Genomic DNA, 16,369 nt, shown 5'->3' with positions numbered 1-16,369 from the left:
GGGTCCCAATAAGATCATGTCACCTATATGTAATCAGACTTTGTCACCTTCCTGAAGTTTAAAAGAGGAACGTAGAGGTTTCGGCTTCATGACACGGGGGGGGGGGGGGGCTCAGATCTGTCTAGGGAGCTCTAAAGTATATACATAGATCAAAGGAGTATGTTTCATCCCTCATAAAATAAAATCCCTTCCTAAAATATTAGTTGCAGAGAGATGAAAATACTTCCTTCTGATCGGGCACTCTGTGGGAGGTATTTGTGGCATACGTAGAATGCCAGAAAAATTCAGGAAATGGATATGTGGCGCTGGATTGCAACAGCCAAACAGTGATTGGTACTGTCGCGATCGGACTGATGCGCTGGTGTCGGAAATTCAATCCCCGACTTGATTCAAACCGTTTCTGGTCCAACTGACTTTGGGCAGTTCAGCACCCAGAACAGCCTGTGGGCGGGTACAGGAACACCCCCCAGAGTCAATTGGCCAAGAACTAATGTCCTGCCTATGTCCATATCCCCATAAATTGAGGACACTGACATTGGGACACGGTGATTTGTATGGAGCTGGTTTCGTTCGACTAATGGATTAAGGACTTTTTCTGACTTGCTCCAGTCGCAGGATAAATCTTGGTAAAAGTTTTATTTCTGTTTTTTATTCCCTTTTATTTTATAGTGAATAGTCAATGTGTGTCTTCTTGTATTTTTTGTATTTTCTGTAACTTTTTATACTTTGTACATATTTTATGCACTGTCCACTTTCGGATTAAATCTTAAAATTAATAAGTGACTTCTGGGTATTTAAGCGGGCTCATATCTCCGGAGAGATTAGATTGTATTGTATTTTAGTGCCTTTATATGCTCGGTCAAGCTCATTACCAATCTGTATGCAATTGCACTGCGTGTTGGCAGATTGCGTGCAGATTGTAAAGGTAACAGATCTGCCAGACGGAGATCTGTGTGTTTGTTGTGTCCCAACAGACCGTTCTGTGGATAAACTGTTGGGTGGTGGCAAGCTACCGTTTGTGGTGTGTCTGGTGTGGGGGGGTGTGGACAATGGAAGAGTGATTAACACCGGGGTTCTGGCTTGTAGGATAGCTAGAGGAACCCTAGAAGGGTGTGCGATTGCTAATCTGCTCCTCAACTCTAATTAGTGCACCAGATTGTATGTAAGATCGTATCTGCCAGTGTGTGGTCGACCAGCTGGATTTGAGTGGAGTCTCCCTCCAGTGGTGGCCAAGAGGTAGTGCGGGCTGTGAAAATATATCACGGCCGGTCTTATATACGGTTTTATATATTCAAAGTTAAGTCCCCCTTATTCCCTCTTACCCCAAGTCACGGATGCACGTGCGCGCCTTGGTTAGCTAGTCGCTGTGGGCGTGGCTTGTGGGTGAATCCATGACAAAAGGACAGTTCATACATAATCCCATTCATGTCTATGAGGCAATAAGATGTAAGCAAACCTTTGTCAGGGAAAATATCAGTTGGACAGGTTAGAAATCTTGTCCCAGTGAAATCTTGTCCCAGTCATTCCCCACTAACAAATATAAGCTGCATTGACAGTGTCGGCCTCTCAATTCCTCTTCCCACCCTTCCCTTTTAACTGATGTTGCTGCCAGAGGTTCACGAAATTCATATTCTATCTGCACAGCTTCTTGCCTTCCTATAACAATGGACTTTCTTAGCACCTTCAAATAGAAAACATAATTGCCAAAAACTCTAGAACATTTCCCACTGGATAAAATAGATACTTCCTGTACAAATTACCTAACAATATAGGCCAACCATTCTTAGCCAGGGTTTTGTGGCACCCTATGGTTCCTTCTCAGATTGCTAGGGGTCCCTTACGTGTTGGCTAATTGACCTCCCATTTCATGGTGCTTGCATACTTCTGGGGCCAATTCCTCTTGACACCAACGAACTGTTTAGCTAAGGGTGGCATTCTGACCACCACTGTAAGAGGGACATTTGTTTTCCATTGAATATCATTATAAGGGGCATTCTTCCCACTGATCCCTAAAGAATTAATTTTAGCAGGGGTTTCCTGAGACCTGAAAATTATTTCAAGGGTTCCTCTGAAAACGCCAAAATATATCTTTTTGTGGTTTTGGATAGAGTAGGGAACGATTAGAACCCACCAAGATTTTATTTATCTAAGGTGGCATACTGACCAACCCTGCAAAGGCGCATTCTTCCCACTGGCCACCAATGTTAGGAGTATGTTTTCACTGACTCTAATGAATTGGTTTTAGCAAGGATTTTCCAAGACCTGAAGATTATTTCAAGTTTTCCTGTGAAGTAAAAAGCATGAAAGTATGATATAGGCAATGAACATTGTTTGACATTCTCATTGCCCAAGGAACAATATTCAGTTTGTCAAAAAATAGTTTTGTAAGAAAAAGTTACTCTTTAATGATGCATTTCCTCACATTTGAAGCTGTAACCAAGATACATGATTACTAAAAGCACTGTAGTTCAAAGGTGTATACATTTTATTTTAGTTTCAAAAAGGTAAAAGTCTTTTACAATAGGTTAGCTTTTGGTGAAAATGTTAGAATGTTAAGACATTGGTGTGGCTACAACGGATGACTGTGTGCTCTATAGCAGCCTTTCTCAACCAGGGTGCCCTGGCACCCTGGAGTGCCTTGAGGTTTCTTCAGGGGTGCCTTGGCAAAATATTTAAAAATTGCCCAAAACTTGTATAGAAGTCAGTGGGTGGGACAAGTCTGCCTTTTAGTTACAAAAAGCCACAGGTTTTCATTGTGCACCATTACAATCTACTAGCCGCTGGCGTCCTGACAACCATTGACATCATCAGTTGATAAGGAGGATGTCAGCTGCCTGAACAGCATCCTAGTTTGACCCTCCCCTTGCTCTTCTCCATCAGTGCTTGGGTCACATTAGTTCAGTGATGGAGAAACACTGAAGGAAATGAGAAACACTGAAATACTACTCAGTACCAGTGTGCAAAAGTGTATTTGCTTTGGAAGAATAAATCCCCTCCAATGCTCGGTGCCCTACATGTGTGGATGTTGCTGCATTATATAAAAGTATTAGAATAGTTTTTCACATTTTAGAATGGGGTGCCCTTTTAAAATTATGGACAGTCTAGAGCCACCCCATTTTAGAATGGGGTGCCTCAAGACTGTCCATAATTTTAAAGGGTGCTTCAAGACTGTCCATAATTGTAAAGGGTCCCTTGACTGAAAAAAGTTTGAGAAACATTGCTCTGTAGTACGTAGAAGTGCCATTTGGAATATTAACATTAATAATAATAATTATAGCAGCTTGTCTGTTCAAAACCCAGAAAACAGCTAGATTATAGAAGGCTAAAATGATTTTAATGGACGGTCTTCTCTCTTTGGTCTCAGTTACTATGATACTGTACACTGATAGCCTACGCAAGCATAGTCATTATGCCCAGTGGGAAACTATTTTAAAAAATATATGCATAGTGCTCTCACTTTGTCACAGTTAGTTAAGTTAAATTTCATGTGATTTAAGAAAAGCGAGGCTACATCTGTGTATGTGATATTTTAGATGTAAATCTCATATAATTATTATTTTTGGAATGTCAGTATAAACAGAAACATACAGAGAATTTGTATCTGGTCTCTGTGTTGTCATTTTCTTACAGCCTTTTTTTTTGTTCAGACAAAATGGAGTATGGATCCTATTTAGGTAGCAATAATGATGTGCAATTGCCTGTGAAACCATTTTAAACCTCTGAACATAAAAAGCTGGGTGCAAAACACTAGGAAAAAACAAAATGTGAAAGACAATTGAAGGCATCTGCCGACTGCCTTTGCACTGGGACTGCACAAAACAGGTGCAAACATCTGGGTAAAAAGGTGTCCTTAAGAATGTCTATATGAATGTCACACAGTTTAGTGAGTTTCAGTATAAAGAGGTTATCTCTTGCCATAACATGCCACTGTGTTTTCTTTTTGCAATGAACAAAAAAAAGCTGCCCATTTATAAAAAGGAAGGATCCAAAACCTGTATAAATTACTGAAACAGATGGCTAGAGATAACTTTAGAGATGCTATCTAACGATCACAGGATGGAAGACAAAGTACTAGTCACCAGCATTGCTAAGGTCACTTTGAAGCTCTTTCCCCATTACTGACTTGCCATGATATGTGTTGCACTGTGTGATGGATGCCATCTTGGTAGAGGCATGGCGTTGCTTCCTCATGTTGGAATCCCCATCAGTAACAACAGTGAGCAATACAGGAGAGTCATCACTAAATCTCACTTTAGATCTATATATACAGTGTACATATATATATATATATATATATATATATATATATATATACTGTATACACAGGTGAAACTCGAAAAATTAGAATATCGTGCAAAAGTTCAGTTATTCCAGTAATGCAGCTTAAAAGGTAAAACTAATATATGAGATAGACTCATTACATGCAAAGCAAGCCATGATTTGTCATAATTATTATGATTATGGCTTACAGCTCATGAAAACCCCAAATCCACAATCTCAGAAAATTAGAATATTACATGCAATCAATAAAACAAGGATTGTATATAGAACAATATCGGACCTCTGAAAAGTATAAGCATGCATATGTACTCAGTACTTGGTGTGGGCCCCTTTTGCAGCAATTACTGCCTCAATGCGGCGTGGCATGGAAGCTATCAGCCTGTGGCACTGCTGGGGTGTTATGGAAGACCAGGATGCTTCAATAGCAGCCTTCAGCTCTTCTGCATTGTTCGGTCTCATGTCTCTCATCTTTCTCTTGACAATGCCCCATAGATTCTCTATGGGGTTCAAGTCAGGCGAGTTTGCTAGTCAATCAAGCACAGTAATCCCACGGTCATTGAACCAGGTTTTGGTACTTTTGGCAGTGTGGGCAGGTGCCAAGTCCTGCTGGAAAATGAAGTCAGCATCCCCATAAAGCTCGTCTGCAAAAGGAAGCATGAAGTGCTCCAAAATCTCCTGGTAGATGGCTGCGTTGACCCTGGACTTAATGAAGCACAGTGGACCAACACCAGCAGATGACATGGCTCCCCAAATCAACACAGACTGTGGAAACTTCACACTGGACTTCAAGCATCTTGCAGTGTGTGCCTCTCCATTCTTCCTCCATACTCTGGGTCCTTGGTTCCTAAATGAGATGCAAAAGTTGCTCTCATCAGAAAAGAGGACTTTGGACCAAGTCTGTTTTTCTTTAGCCCAGGTAAGACGCTTCTGACGTTGTTTGTTGTTCAGGAGCAAATTGCCTAGTCTATGCAATGGGAATGTGTTGGACAAGGCTGCCTAGCACCACCCAAAGTATATGGTGTGAACAGGTCGTGTGATGGCTGCATTAGTTTCCTTATCTCAGTCTTTCTTCCTTTATTGTAACCTGGAAATTCTGCCATTAACACACTTCCTGTCCTAGGGTCCTAGGATGACAACGCCCCTTAAAGTGTTACTAAACCCAGAATTCTCCATTCACTATATCAGGTTTTCCACAGTACACAGAACATGGAAATGCAATTATCCTAAGAAATATAAACTAAATACCTTTCCTCATCAACGGTATATAGCAGTCTTGTGACTGTGTGCCCAGCTGAGCACTGGTTAATCTTGTAGGTGGAGTTTTCATTCTCCTCTGACTGTCCTATGGGGCTGCATAACCCCTGAACCTCTGTCCAGACAGCGCTGATTGGCCCTGTGCTGATCACATGCACCCTCCCCCCCAAAAAACTCTCTAGCAATACACACCAAACATAGCATGTGAAGACTTGCCACTGCTGCCCTGTACTATGGCAGATGAATTGGGGACAGTAAAAGAAGGGGAGGATTAGAGAAGACAGGATCAAACAGCCTTTTTACACAATGCGGAAGATTAACCCCTTAGGTTCCACAGTAAGTATAACAAGCATGCTGTACTGCATATACAGACTAATTTTACAGTTGAGGGTTTAGTATCCACTTTAAATCCACCGTGTCTATGAAGGGAGCCATGATTGTAACCCTAGGGCAGGACTATATAGATATCCTATGGTTGTCTTTTCCATAACATAGAGGGTGGGTTTCTGTGGTCCTCAGAGATAATAACTGATACCAATGAACAGGTAAAGGGCATAGGAAGTTATCAGCTTGCAGGATTTTTGGCAAGATTTGGCACTTATCAAACATATATAACATAACGCTTTCAATGACACATCTAACAGACCAAAAGGAAGCAAATAAGAGAAGTTCACTGTTAGGGTCTATATACCCTACACAATATTATTTCTATATAAAGATATAATAAAAAATCTTTTTTGACTGGAGTTTCCCTTTGAGGGAACTCATGTGTTTCCTGCTTCCTTAAATAACAGTGGCAGGGCTGATAATGAAAAGTGAAGGTGTTTCACCGCTTAGCTCTTCTCTAGATGATTTTATTTGTTGATGGCTGAAGCACTGGAAGAGATGAGAGATACAGGCTCGAGAGCCATAGCTTGGTCTCACAGGACTCTTCTGCAAGGGGAAATGTATGAAATATTAAACACAAGTTTTTCATTATATCACAGGATTCATTTCACAGTTAAAAAAAAAAAAAAAAAACACCGACACAAGAAAGCTGAAAATAAAATTGCAGGCAGCCGTCTGGCGCGAAGTTCTGTGAAGCACGGCGCTCACTTGAAAGGTGAAGCCAGCTCACTTAGTCGCTTTAAACCAGCATCCTCATAAGCAGGAATAATAGGCAGGAATAAGAGTCATAGGCAGACAGAAAGGAAAATGTCAATTGGAACACTGTGTGAACTTCCGCCAAAAGAATATATTATCATAGCTTTTGATCATGGTCGCGAAGCGAGAAGAGAAAGGCCATTGGTTAGCGAGCACTACTCAGACTTCTTTAAAGCAAACTTGTCGCTATTCCCAAGACCCAGAAATAACCTTTCAAAGGAAGACGTGCCACTGCCAGGTTCTGATTACTACCTAGGACTTGTCAGTCTGTTGCTGCAGGGCACCCCAGGAGTCCCCAGTACCCCAGGGTTAAGCAACTTCCCAGAAATGAAGAACGTGTCACCGCATCCCTCAATACAATGCATGCTCCTCCTAATTATGTATATCTACACATTGCATGTGCCTCAACGCTGGCTTTTCTAAAAGTTGGAATTGCCATAGTGTGGCACCTGGTGTCTGGGGGTCCTGAGGAACCCTGCAACAACAGTTTCACAAGTCAAGGATCAGAATCTAGGTGCAATAGGTCAAAGACAGCAACAAATGAAAAATTCTTAGGAGCCCAATGTCTTAATTGTTCAACGGGTTACAACAAGTAGGGCAAAGGACAGCTAACACCTTGCAGGAAACCAGTAGCCAGATGAATAATAATAAAAACTTTGGAATCCTAAGGATTTTTCATTTGACGCATTTATTGACCTATTGTACTTGGATTTCTTAATGTAAATGTCTTCTGCTGGGGGATCCCTGTCTCTGTGGTGAGCTGCCGAATACAGAACAATTGGGGTCAAGTAAAGATGTTGTCCACATTTTAATAATGTGTGAAAATCCACATCCATTGCCCCTCTACCGCTACCTTAAGGATCAGAACCTGACATTGTCTTCCACTGTTATTAAGCCGGGCACAAAATCACAAAGTTTGTGTTATCACCAGAAGAGAAATAGAGAGGGGTTCTTCCAATGGCAAAACTAGTTCCAGTGACCAGGGTGTAGGGATTTCCTTTCACTTCCTGTTTTGTTTAAAGGACAGGAAGTGAAGGAAAACTCCCCAAATGGGACATAGCTAGAAATGACAAGAAAAAAAAGCTTACAGGAGGTTATAATCCTCCCTTATGCTATCCAAAATAAAAAACATTTTGACCTAAGTGCAAAATGAAGAGCAACAGTCAAAAAAAACGTAAACTTAATGTACAATAAACATTGGCTTTACTCTTTTCTGTTTTTTTTAACTTAGATGTATTTATTTGTGTTCCTTACAGTAGCAGTGTAGGCTGCCTGAAGGTTAATCAAGGTTAATCAGGGCAAACAGGAACATGTAAAGAGTGGTGACCATAGTAACCCAAGGTGAGGAAAAGTCTAACCTAGTGTAAGCTCTGACCATACCAAAGCTTACACAGAAATTCTTCTCTTTACTCCAACAGGTGAACGCAGAGTGGGAGCAAAGGGGATCTAGGTATAGGAAGTGGTGATGGGGGGGGGGGGGTGACATTTAACTGAACCTGCTGCTTTGACCTTAGCTTTAAGTAGACTTTGCCTTTACAGATGGCACAGATAGCCCATATAAAAACAAAAGATCAAAAGCCATGGTCAATGCATCAACAAACCCAGCTGAATAGCAGGGTGCTCTCACTAGATTCACTGGTGGTAGGGGTGTTTATGTTTTATTATCTCAATTTTGTTTGTGACATAACTGTACTTTCTGTTACGCTATGTATTCTGTACCTCGTTTTGTGCCATGGTCACCATTCTTTTGCTTTATATGCTTGCGCTGTTTTTCCACCAACGCACATACCTCTAAGGTTACAAAATAATGTGCCTTAGTAAGCGCCGAGGCCACATTTGTCAAGGTAGAAGGTATTTTGTATATACCAAAAGGCAATTGCTTTTATTCAGATAATACCATGCAGGGCTTTTTTTCAGCGGAAACGTGGCGGAACGTAGTTCCAGCACCTCCAGCACTGAATGTATGTAATCACAAGGGGTGCCAGAGAGTCTTTTGATGCTGGCTGCTGGGGGATCTATTGTTGCTGGAGAGGATCTATTTTTGACAGGGGGTCTATTGTTGCTAGGGAGGACTATTGCTGCTGGTGGGGGATCTATTGTTGCTGGGGTGGTTCTTATGTTACTGGGGTGTCAGTCATTGCTGGGAGAGATCCGCTGTTGATTGAGGAGTCTATTATTGCTGGCTGCTGGAGGACCTATTGATGCTGGCTGTTGGGAGTCTATTGTTGCTTGAGTGGATCTATTGCTGCTAGCTACAGGAGATCTATTTTACTGCCTTTCTTGTTATCAGTAGCAAATTCCATAATAACTACAGTAATTAGCACCACAAAATGACACTTGGTTCTATATTCTCTAAACAGAGCTGTACTGGGAGGGGAATAAGGGATATGACTCAGGAATGATGCTGAGAGGTGGGTAGGGGGTGGACACACAAGGTGACTCGGAAAGGGGGAGTTCCTGCACCTGTTCTCTGAGAAAAAAAGCCTTGATGCCATGTAGTGTAATATTTTTGAGTCGTATTGTAAAAAAAGGTCCTAAATCTTGAAATGTTAAACTACATTGTATTTTCATTCGAATAAAATCAACTGATTTTTGCTGTTCATGGAGTGCTGGCTATCTTGCAGATTTAAACTGATCCTTTGCTTGGCACATGTGCCTTATATACCTTAGTAGGTAGTTGTGGTGCTTTTCAAATTTTATTTTTTTTTATTGTTTTAAATATATAATCTAAACACATACATTACGTATTTACTTATAAAGTATAAAACATCAAAATGCCTATGATCCATGCATACTGGAAATGGGGAATACAGCATATGGCTTGAACATGAATGCAAACTCTAACAGATAACTTAAAAAAAAGTGTGAGAAGGATCTCATTTATCTAAGTCCTTGGTATAGCCAGAAGAAGAGATATGGGCTATTGTTTCATGTTCCATCTTGTTTGACGTACAAATTTTATTTTTTATACATTATCATATGAGCTGTCTATTATTATTTGTTGTTTTTCATTTGAAATTCTTTTGTTAAGCTGTCCAGCACATATTTAAAGTATTTGTGTACAATAAAGAATTACATAGTAGTGTATTGTTATACTGTATATAATAACTAGTAATGGTTAGTTACCTTAAACTGTACTTGCTATGTGATTGGGACATTCTTTCAAAGATAGTCAGGTACAAATTTTGGACAGAGGACAACCAGTTGGAAAGATACTTGATAGAGATCAAACTTGAACAACCATCCATAAATTGGATAGAAGACCTTCAGCACCATTTATCACCCACATATAATGTTTAAATCTCTCCCCGGCAATTTGACAATTTGCAACTATATTTCTATAGCTCAGTAATTATCAACTGTTCCAAACTTTAAGGAACCATGGTGATTAGATTATGTAAATAGAACCGGGTGTTTCCACAAACTTTCACACTATCATATTCTTGAACAATCAACATCTGCCTTCTGCCCTATAGCTCAAACAATTAACAACTCTCCCAACCTTCATGACACCATGGTGATTGGATTATGGGATTAGGAGAGTATTTATAAACTTTATACTTGGGAAATCAACATCTGCCTTGACACATTCTGTGATCATTGAATTAAGGTGATTGAGTTACCCATGGAACTAGAAATGCTAAGGTGTATTACTGAAACATTGAGACTGAACAAACTGCCTGAATAAGCATCAAAACATCTTAAACATTTTAGAACAACAAGCCCAGTTAAGTATGACTAATAACTACAACGAAGTTAGGAGATTTTGTTTTATGGGTACACAAACATCCACGTATTATGGTAAATTCACAACACAAGGGTGCCAATCATCTTCATAGCAATTTCCCCCGGACCTGTACATTTCCTTCTAGTACAGTAATTCCGACCCAATGCTTTCTCTAGACCTAGGTCAGCAATGAACACAGTCTCTTTTTTTTAAATCCAGGTAAACATACTAGTGATGTTATAACAGCAAAACATATAAAATGATTATCAGCTCAAAATGTGCTAATTATAACTGAAGAGGTTTAAAGATATAAAGTGTTTCATCTGTGACTCTTAGCTGTGCGCTTTGCAATAATGATGAGGGCAGACAGTAGGTCACTTACGGTTTACAAAATAATGAGAAAAGTTAAATCACAACTTAGAAATGGTGAGGCAGGAAAAAAAACTCATTTTTAGACAGCAAAACATTTTTCCGAGTTTATATCAGGTAACATAACTAGATTTAGTTCACATAGTGATAACCAGATATCAGCCATTTGCTGTTTTTCTGTAACCAAAAACAAGGGACCGTCCTTTGGAAAAACTCAATTACCATAAATTCATGTCAAAGTCAAACTCTCTTATGGTGTCACCAGGATCCACATCTGCATCTCCTCCCTGCCATACCTTCGTATATGCTTTTAGGGTCAGTTGTTAGGAGCAAACACAACAAGCATACGTGTGTACCTTCAATGAGTAGACTCTATACTAGCACAACGCTTTATAGGGAGCATTTCTAGCGGACCATGCAAGCTTTGTGAAAATAAATGAGTGTTACAGTGAGACATCTTGGTGTGTGGTCCTCCCTTTTTTGGATACGTGCTTTAAGAAAATTTTGAAGTGAGTGAGGTTTGAGCCCACATCTGCATTGAAAGACTCCAGAGCATTGTGGACCTCAAGTGGATCCATTGTCATACTTGCTGTTAATAACTGGCCCCAGTAAATGTTCACGGTGAATTTCCAATGTTGTCTGCTAAGCATTTATGTTGTACAACCTCCAGTATACAGATTAGTTTCCCTACATTGTATTTTACTGTTCAGTCAGAAGGGGACAATAGAGACTCACAACAGAAGTGGCTACAACAGTTTTGCTATTATAAACTAGAAAAACTAGGTACATTATGCATTAAGTGAAGAACCGGACCCTTGTGATAGACAGAAAGCTTACTGTGATTTGTCCATGCAAGGTTTGCTTTAGCCCCGACATCATCAATAGCATACACTTTCCATCCTTTAACTCCCTTGCCGCTTTGTTCATCCACTGGGAGCAAAAGGAAAGTCCAGTTTTGGCTACAAGCCACTAGAGTAATTTATTACATGGGGCTATGGATCCCCTATGCAACAGTTCTGATTTGCCCAGTGTTGTCAAATGGCGGAATCACATGCTTCTCTATACCTGAGGGTTCCAAGTATGTCCTTTGGTTCCTGGTGCTAAAGCGAATATAGGAAATGTAAGTGTATGCTCCCTGTGGATTGGGGTGTTAAAGAAAACCTGTTGATTTGACCCAATTTGCTTTAAAGTTAACTTGTATTGAAAAGAATATGGGTTGCCATTGCTGATTTCCTACTGAAAATGATAGGGTCTTAAAGAGGAACTAAACAGCTTACAAGCAGGAAGGGCATTTATCGCAGCAAATACATGCAATAAAAACATCAATACCTGCTTGCTGTGTTCTGTAGAATGTATAATGTGCAGTCCATGCACATCTCAGTTTTTGGCAAAGTGCCTGTTGGGATGACTGAATTCCTGCACATGCATGTGAGTTATGTCATCCTGTGATGGCCAATCAAGATGGTCCAAGACTGGCACCCGAAAGAAACAGAGTGAAGAAGTCGGCTCCGACAAGGGACCTTGCAGACAATGGACCATTACTGGGAAGGTACTCAGAACAACTATGCAGGCCAGGAAGTCAGTAAAATGTCAGAAATATGTATTCTTCTAGGCCAGCATGACAGCCAGAGAACTAACATCTTAAGAAGGATGACCCATCAATGGCCCTTTCAGTGATACATTCTTTATAAACTGCCATTATTTTTTGAGAACAAACTCATAACAAGCTTCTGATTGGCTGAAAATAAACACTTATTTACTTGTCCAATGAGCATTTCCTATCTCAGCTATGTACTCTAATTGTAATTAGCTCAGATAGTGCAATGAGTCATTTTGACTGTTGTGCTACCAAAAGTCTGAGGCAACATGCTGTCTACAGGTGGAAAAAATGCTAAATATAATCAAAATTAGACATGCATTTTCAAATTAAATTTATATGCAAATTAAATTTGTATTTTCACATTAGAAGATGTGATCATTTTCACTTAACAGACATAAGCCACTATACAAGAACGTTTCATTATGTTACAAAGCAAAACATGAGCTGTTTAATAGCATGGTGCAAATTGGATACAAGGAGACTAAATCTAGAACTCCAGCCCCTGGGTCAGACAGCGAGAAACATTCCCTAGATGTGTGCATCTGCAGGGTTAACATAACATTTTAGCCCATCCATATAAATTGAATCAGTCTTTCTGAGTCAAAAAAAAATATTTTGTCCAAAACACTTATTGTTTACTGCAGGAATCTAAAGGGGATTCTGATTCACAGGTCTACTTTGAGAACTATCCTTCACAGATCTGTTGATGCCCGCAAATCAGCAGCAACAGAATCGCTAAAAAGACTATTTTTCTACTACAGTGTCACTCCCTTGCTGCCTAAATACTGCAGAATTGACACCTACTTAGTTCGGCCAGCGATGGGGCAATGCCATAGGAGATGGTAAGTATCTTCCTATTTCACTTTGAGATCCTGATGAATTCCTGAAAGCTAAAGGATTGCTAGTGTAATCTAAGCTGAAGAGTCAAACAGGAAATGCTACAATGAGCTACAGAAAATAATAAAACATATACAGTAGTTATTTAACAATAGCAATTAGGCTCATGACAGGTTAATTCAAAGCCCAATATAATTCACAACATCACTTTGCACCATGTTATTTAAGCCGCATAAAATCAATAATAGTTTGTTAACAATAGCATTAAAGTATATTGTTTTACCTTTTTAACCTGTTTCTTTCCTTTCCTTTGCTAACAGGCCCTCCAAATCACTTGACATTATCTGAAAAAGAATCAAAAATAAAATTCAGAATTAATTGTTTTAAATAAATATGTCAAAATACACAAACCTGCAAGTAGAAGTTGCCCACACTATGAACATTAAAGTATTCACATATTTTTAAAAAGCAGTAAAAGAGTGGTAAAGCAAATAATCTGTGATCTTTCTAGCTGCTTGTACTGTGAAGTAATTCATCCTCAAAGCTCACAACTAAGACTCTGAAGTCAAGTTTCAGTTGGTTTCTAACAACTTAAGTTTACAGACTGTGTGTTTACAATAAAGGGCTGGCAGGCTACCAAGATTCTGCAGCAATAAAAGGTAATAGGAAAAGAGCTATTATTTTACTGCCTGTGTTGTGAACTTTGAAAAGGATGTTCTCCACAATATCTATAGCTACAGAGGTGAATGAAAACTTGTAAAGTGCCTGTACTACTTGTTATTATTAATATTACATCGAGTTTATATAGCGCCAAAGGGTTTGCTCAGCGCTGTGTTCCAAATATGGAAATTCATAAGTGGTATTGGGATTACCTTAAGCAAACTGCATATAGTATGTATAAAATAAAGGTATAAACAGATGCATGGATAACATCCAGTAATTATCTAGTTCCTGGAAAATATCACTCTACTACAGCATGTCTAGGATAAATGCTGATTTTGCCCCCCTACTTCCCAAAAACATTCAAAAGCCTGTATGATCTCTGCTATACTATGTCCCATGGACATTCTAGATGCCACTCCATTTTGATATTCAGAGCAAGATTGAAACTGTTGATTGTTTATGAATTAAAACAGTTGTTCTAGTTTTGAACATATTAGTTACCATGTGAAAATCATGTTATATTTTCAGGAATATAAATTGTTTTCCTACTGAATCTCAAGACCTCTAATATTATTATTCTTCCTTCCTATAGTAATAGACTCTCCTAAGCAATGCTCAAGTTATTATGCTATCAGCCTAAAAATTGACTTTATATGGCCACCACTTTATATGGGTACCTTATTCCATAATCCACCTACCAAGATTGTGTCCTTAATGGTTATACTTTGCCTAAATTGAATGCACTGGGGGGATTACATGTATCGCAGCAAGAAAACTGTGCTTCCACATTTTCAAGCTTCAGTGCTCTGGTGTCAAGCCTAGCAGCCTTTAAAACCTCTGTTATTAGACCCTTCTATGTAATCCACAGAAACAGACAGCAGATGCAGAATGCCACTAGCTAGTTGTTGTGAATTGAACTGTCGGTTGGGGAGTTAAAGTTCAACTCTAGGTATTGAAGAAAAGCCACATGAATTATTGATTACTTCCAAATGAAAATCCACACATTTATTTCAGTAAAGAGGGCTAAAGTTTCAGGCCATGTTACCTTCACCCTTCAAAGCTGCATCCAACTCTGCTGTTTTTGCCTTAGATCTCATTGTTCAGCGAAATATCACTCCAAAAAACAGCATGGACTTACTGGTCAAAGTGCAACACATCACTAGGATCCTCCAGTACCTGGCTTTTAACTAGATTACAATACCTAGTACAAAATGGCAAAATGGATACTCAGCAAAAGTGATGTTTGATCTCCTGAATGGACACAACAGATGTGCCTGCTTTATAGGAGCTAACAAAGTACCGATATGATTATTTACAAAAAAAAAGTGTAAAGAGCAGCCAATCAAAAATGAGCTTTTAGCAGCTTAGAGTGAGACGACTAATCAAATATATGATCTGGTATGTATGGGCTATTACCAGCTCTTGCTTTGTGTCCTTTTTATTTGTGAGATGAGCTAACTTAGTCAGATGTGGTTTTAGCCATGTTGTGTGGGGAATTGAAGTCTATAGAAGGCCAAAATAGCTATTTTTTTCAGGCATTTTCAAGGCTAATAGGCAGGACATCGTTGAAAAAGGACATAAGTTGCTGGGCATTGCCATGGGGGACATGTACCCATACAAACAAAATTTTGTAAAAATGCCATTCAATAGGGAGAGGGTCTTTTCATGCAGCTTAAACTACAACACTGAAAATACACAGCTTTTTAAATAACATTAAATCCTTTAAATGTTTGAAGGATGCCTTGAAGAAGAACATGATGTTATGGAGTAGTCCAATGTAAATGGCGTACGGTTCCCCTTTAAAATTCCAACCAGGCCCTTATCCAGATGGCCAGAAAAGGGAGGACAGCCATCGTGCAGTTCGCCCTCCTGGACCAAGCCTGGACACATTCAAAATTAAAAGGGTAACTTGGATAGGGGGGACAAGCCATAGAAAGCACTTATAAAGAAAGGGAAAAGTACTACATATACTTTGTTTAATAGGGGACAGAACTGTAAAATAAAAAATTCTAATGATATAACTTGTTTAAATCGAATCCAGGGAACACTAGTCTTGAGAGAAGGATTTACCCCAACAGGCGTACAAAAGTTGACTGTTCTGGCCATATTGGGTTGGGTTCTGGACAAGCATTTATTGCTTTAAAGAAGTGCAGTCTGGAATGAAGTCCGGACCCTTGGGGGTTTATTTACTAAAGCTGGAAAGTCCAAAATCAGACTCCCTTCTGCATAGAAACCAATCAGCTTCTAACCTCAACTTGTTCAATGAAGCTTTGGCAACGAAACCTGGAAGCTGATTGGTTTCTATGCAGAAGGGAGTCTGATTTTGGACTCTCCAGCTTTAGTAAATAAACCCCTTGCTGTCCGGTAGCGGTGCTTGGGTTACAAGAGGTTTTTTTTTCCTTTGAAATCGGTTTTAAGAATGACACACCTTTGGACAGGTTTGATCTAACATTATTTCACCACCTGCAACCTCTACAAATTATGACTGTTCCTGC

The 16,369-nt window shown here is 39.5% G+C and overlaps 1 protein-coding gene across 2 annotated transcripts in view; it reads right to left on the bottom strand.

The window, feature by feature from the left end:
• The window catches only part of ELFN1 (extracellular leucine rich repeat and fibronectin type III domain containing 1), an 809,922-nt gene that overhangs the window by 531,026 nt on the left and 262,527 nt on the right, over window positions 1–16,369 (bottom strand). For both annotated transcript variants that reach the window (XM_089682377.1, XM_089682385.1), the window contains one exon: window positions 13,495–13,555. The gene's annotated coding sequence lies outside the window, so the exon portion shown is untranslated. The remainder of the gene's footprint in view (window positions 1–13,494; window positions 13,556–16,369) is intronic.

Source organism: Staurois parvus, unplaced genomic scaffold (genome assembly GCF_062004578.1).
Source record: "Staurois parvus isolate SC_StPar_1 unplaced genomic scaffold, SC_StPar_1.0 ptg000018l, whole genome shotgun sequence".
Taxonomy (NCBI): Eukaryota; Metazoa; Chordata; class Amphibia; order Anura; family Ranidae; genus Staurois; species Staurois parvus.
The sequence above is the reverse complement of the archived record's forward strand: the minus strand, read 5'-3'. Positions and strand labels throughout refer to the sequence as shown.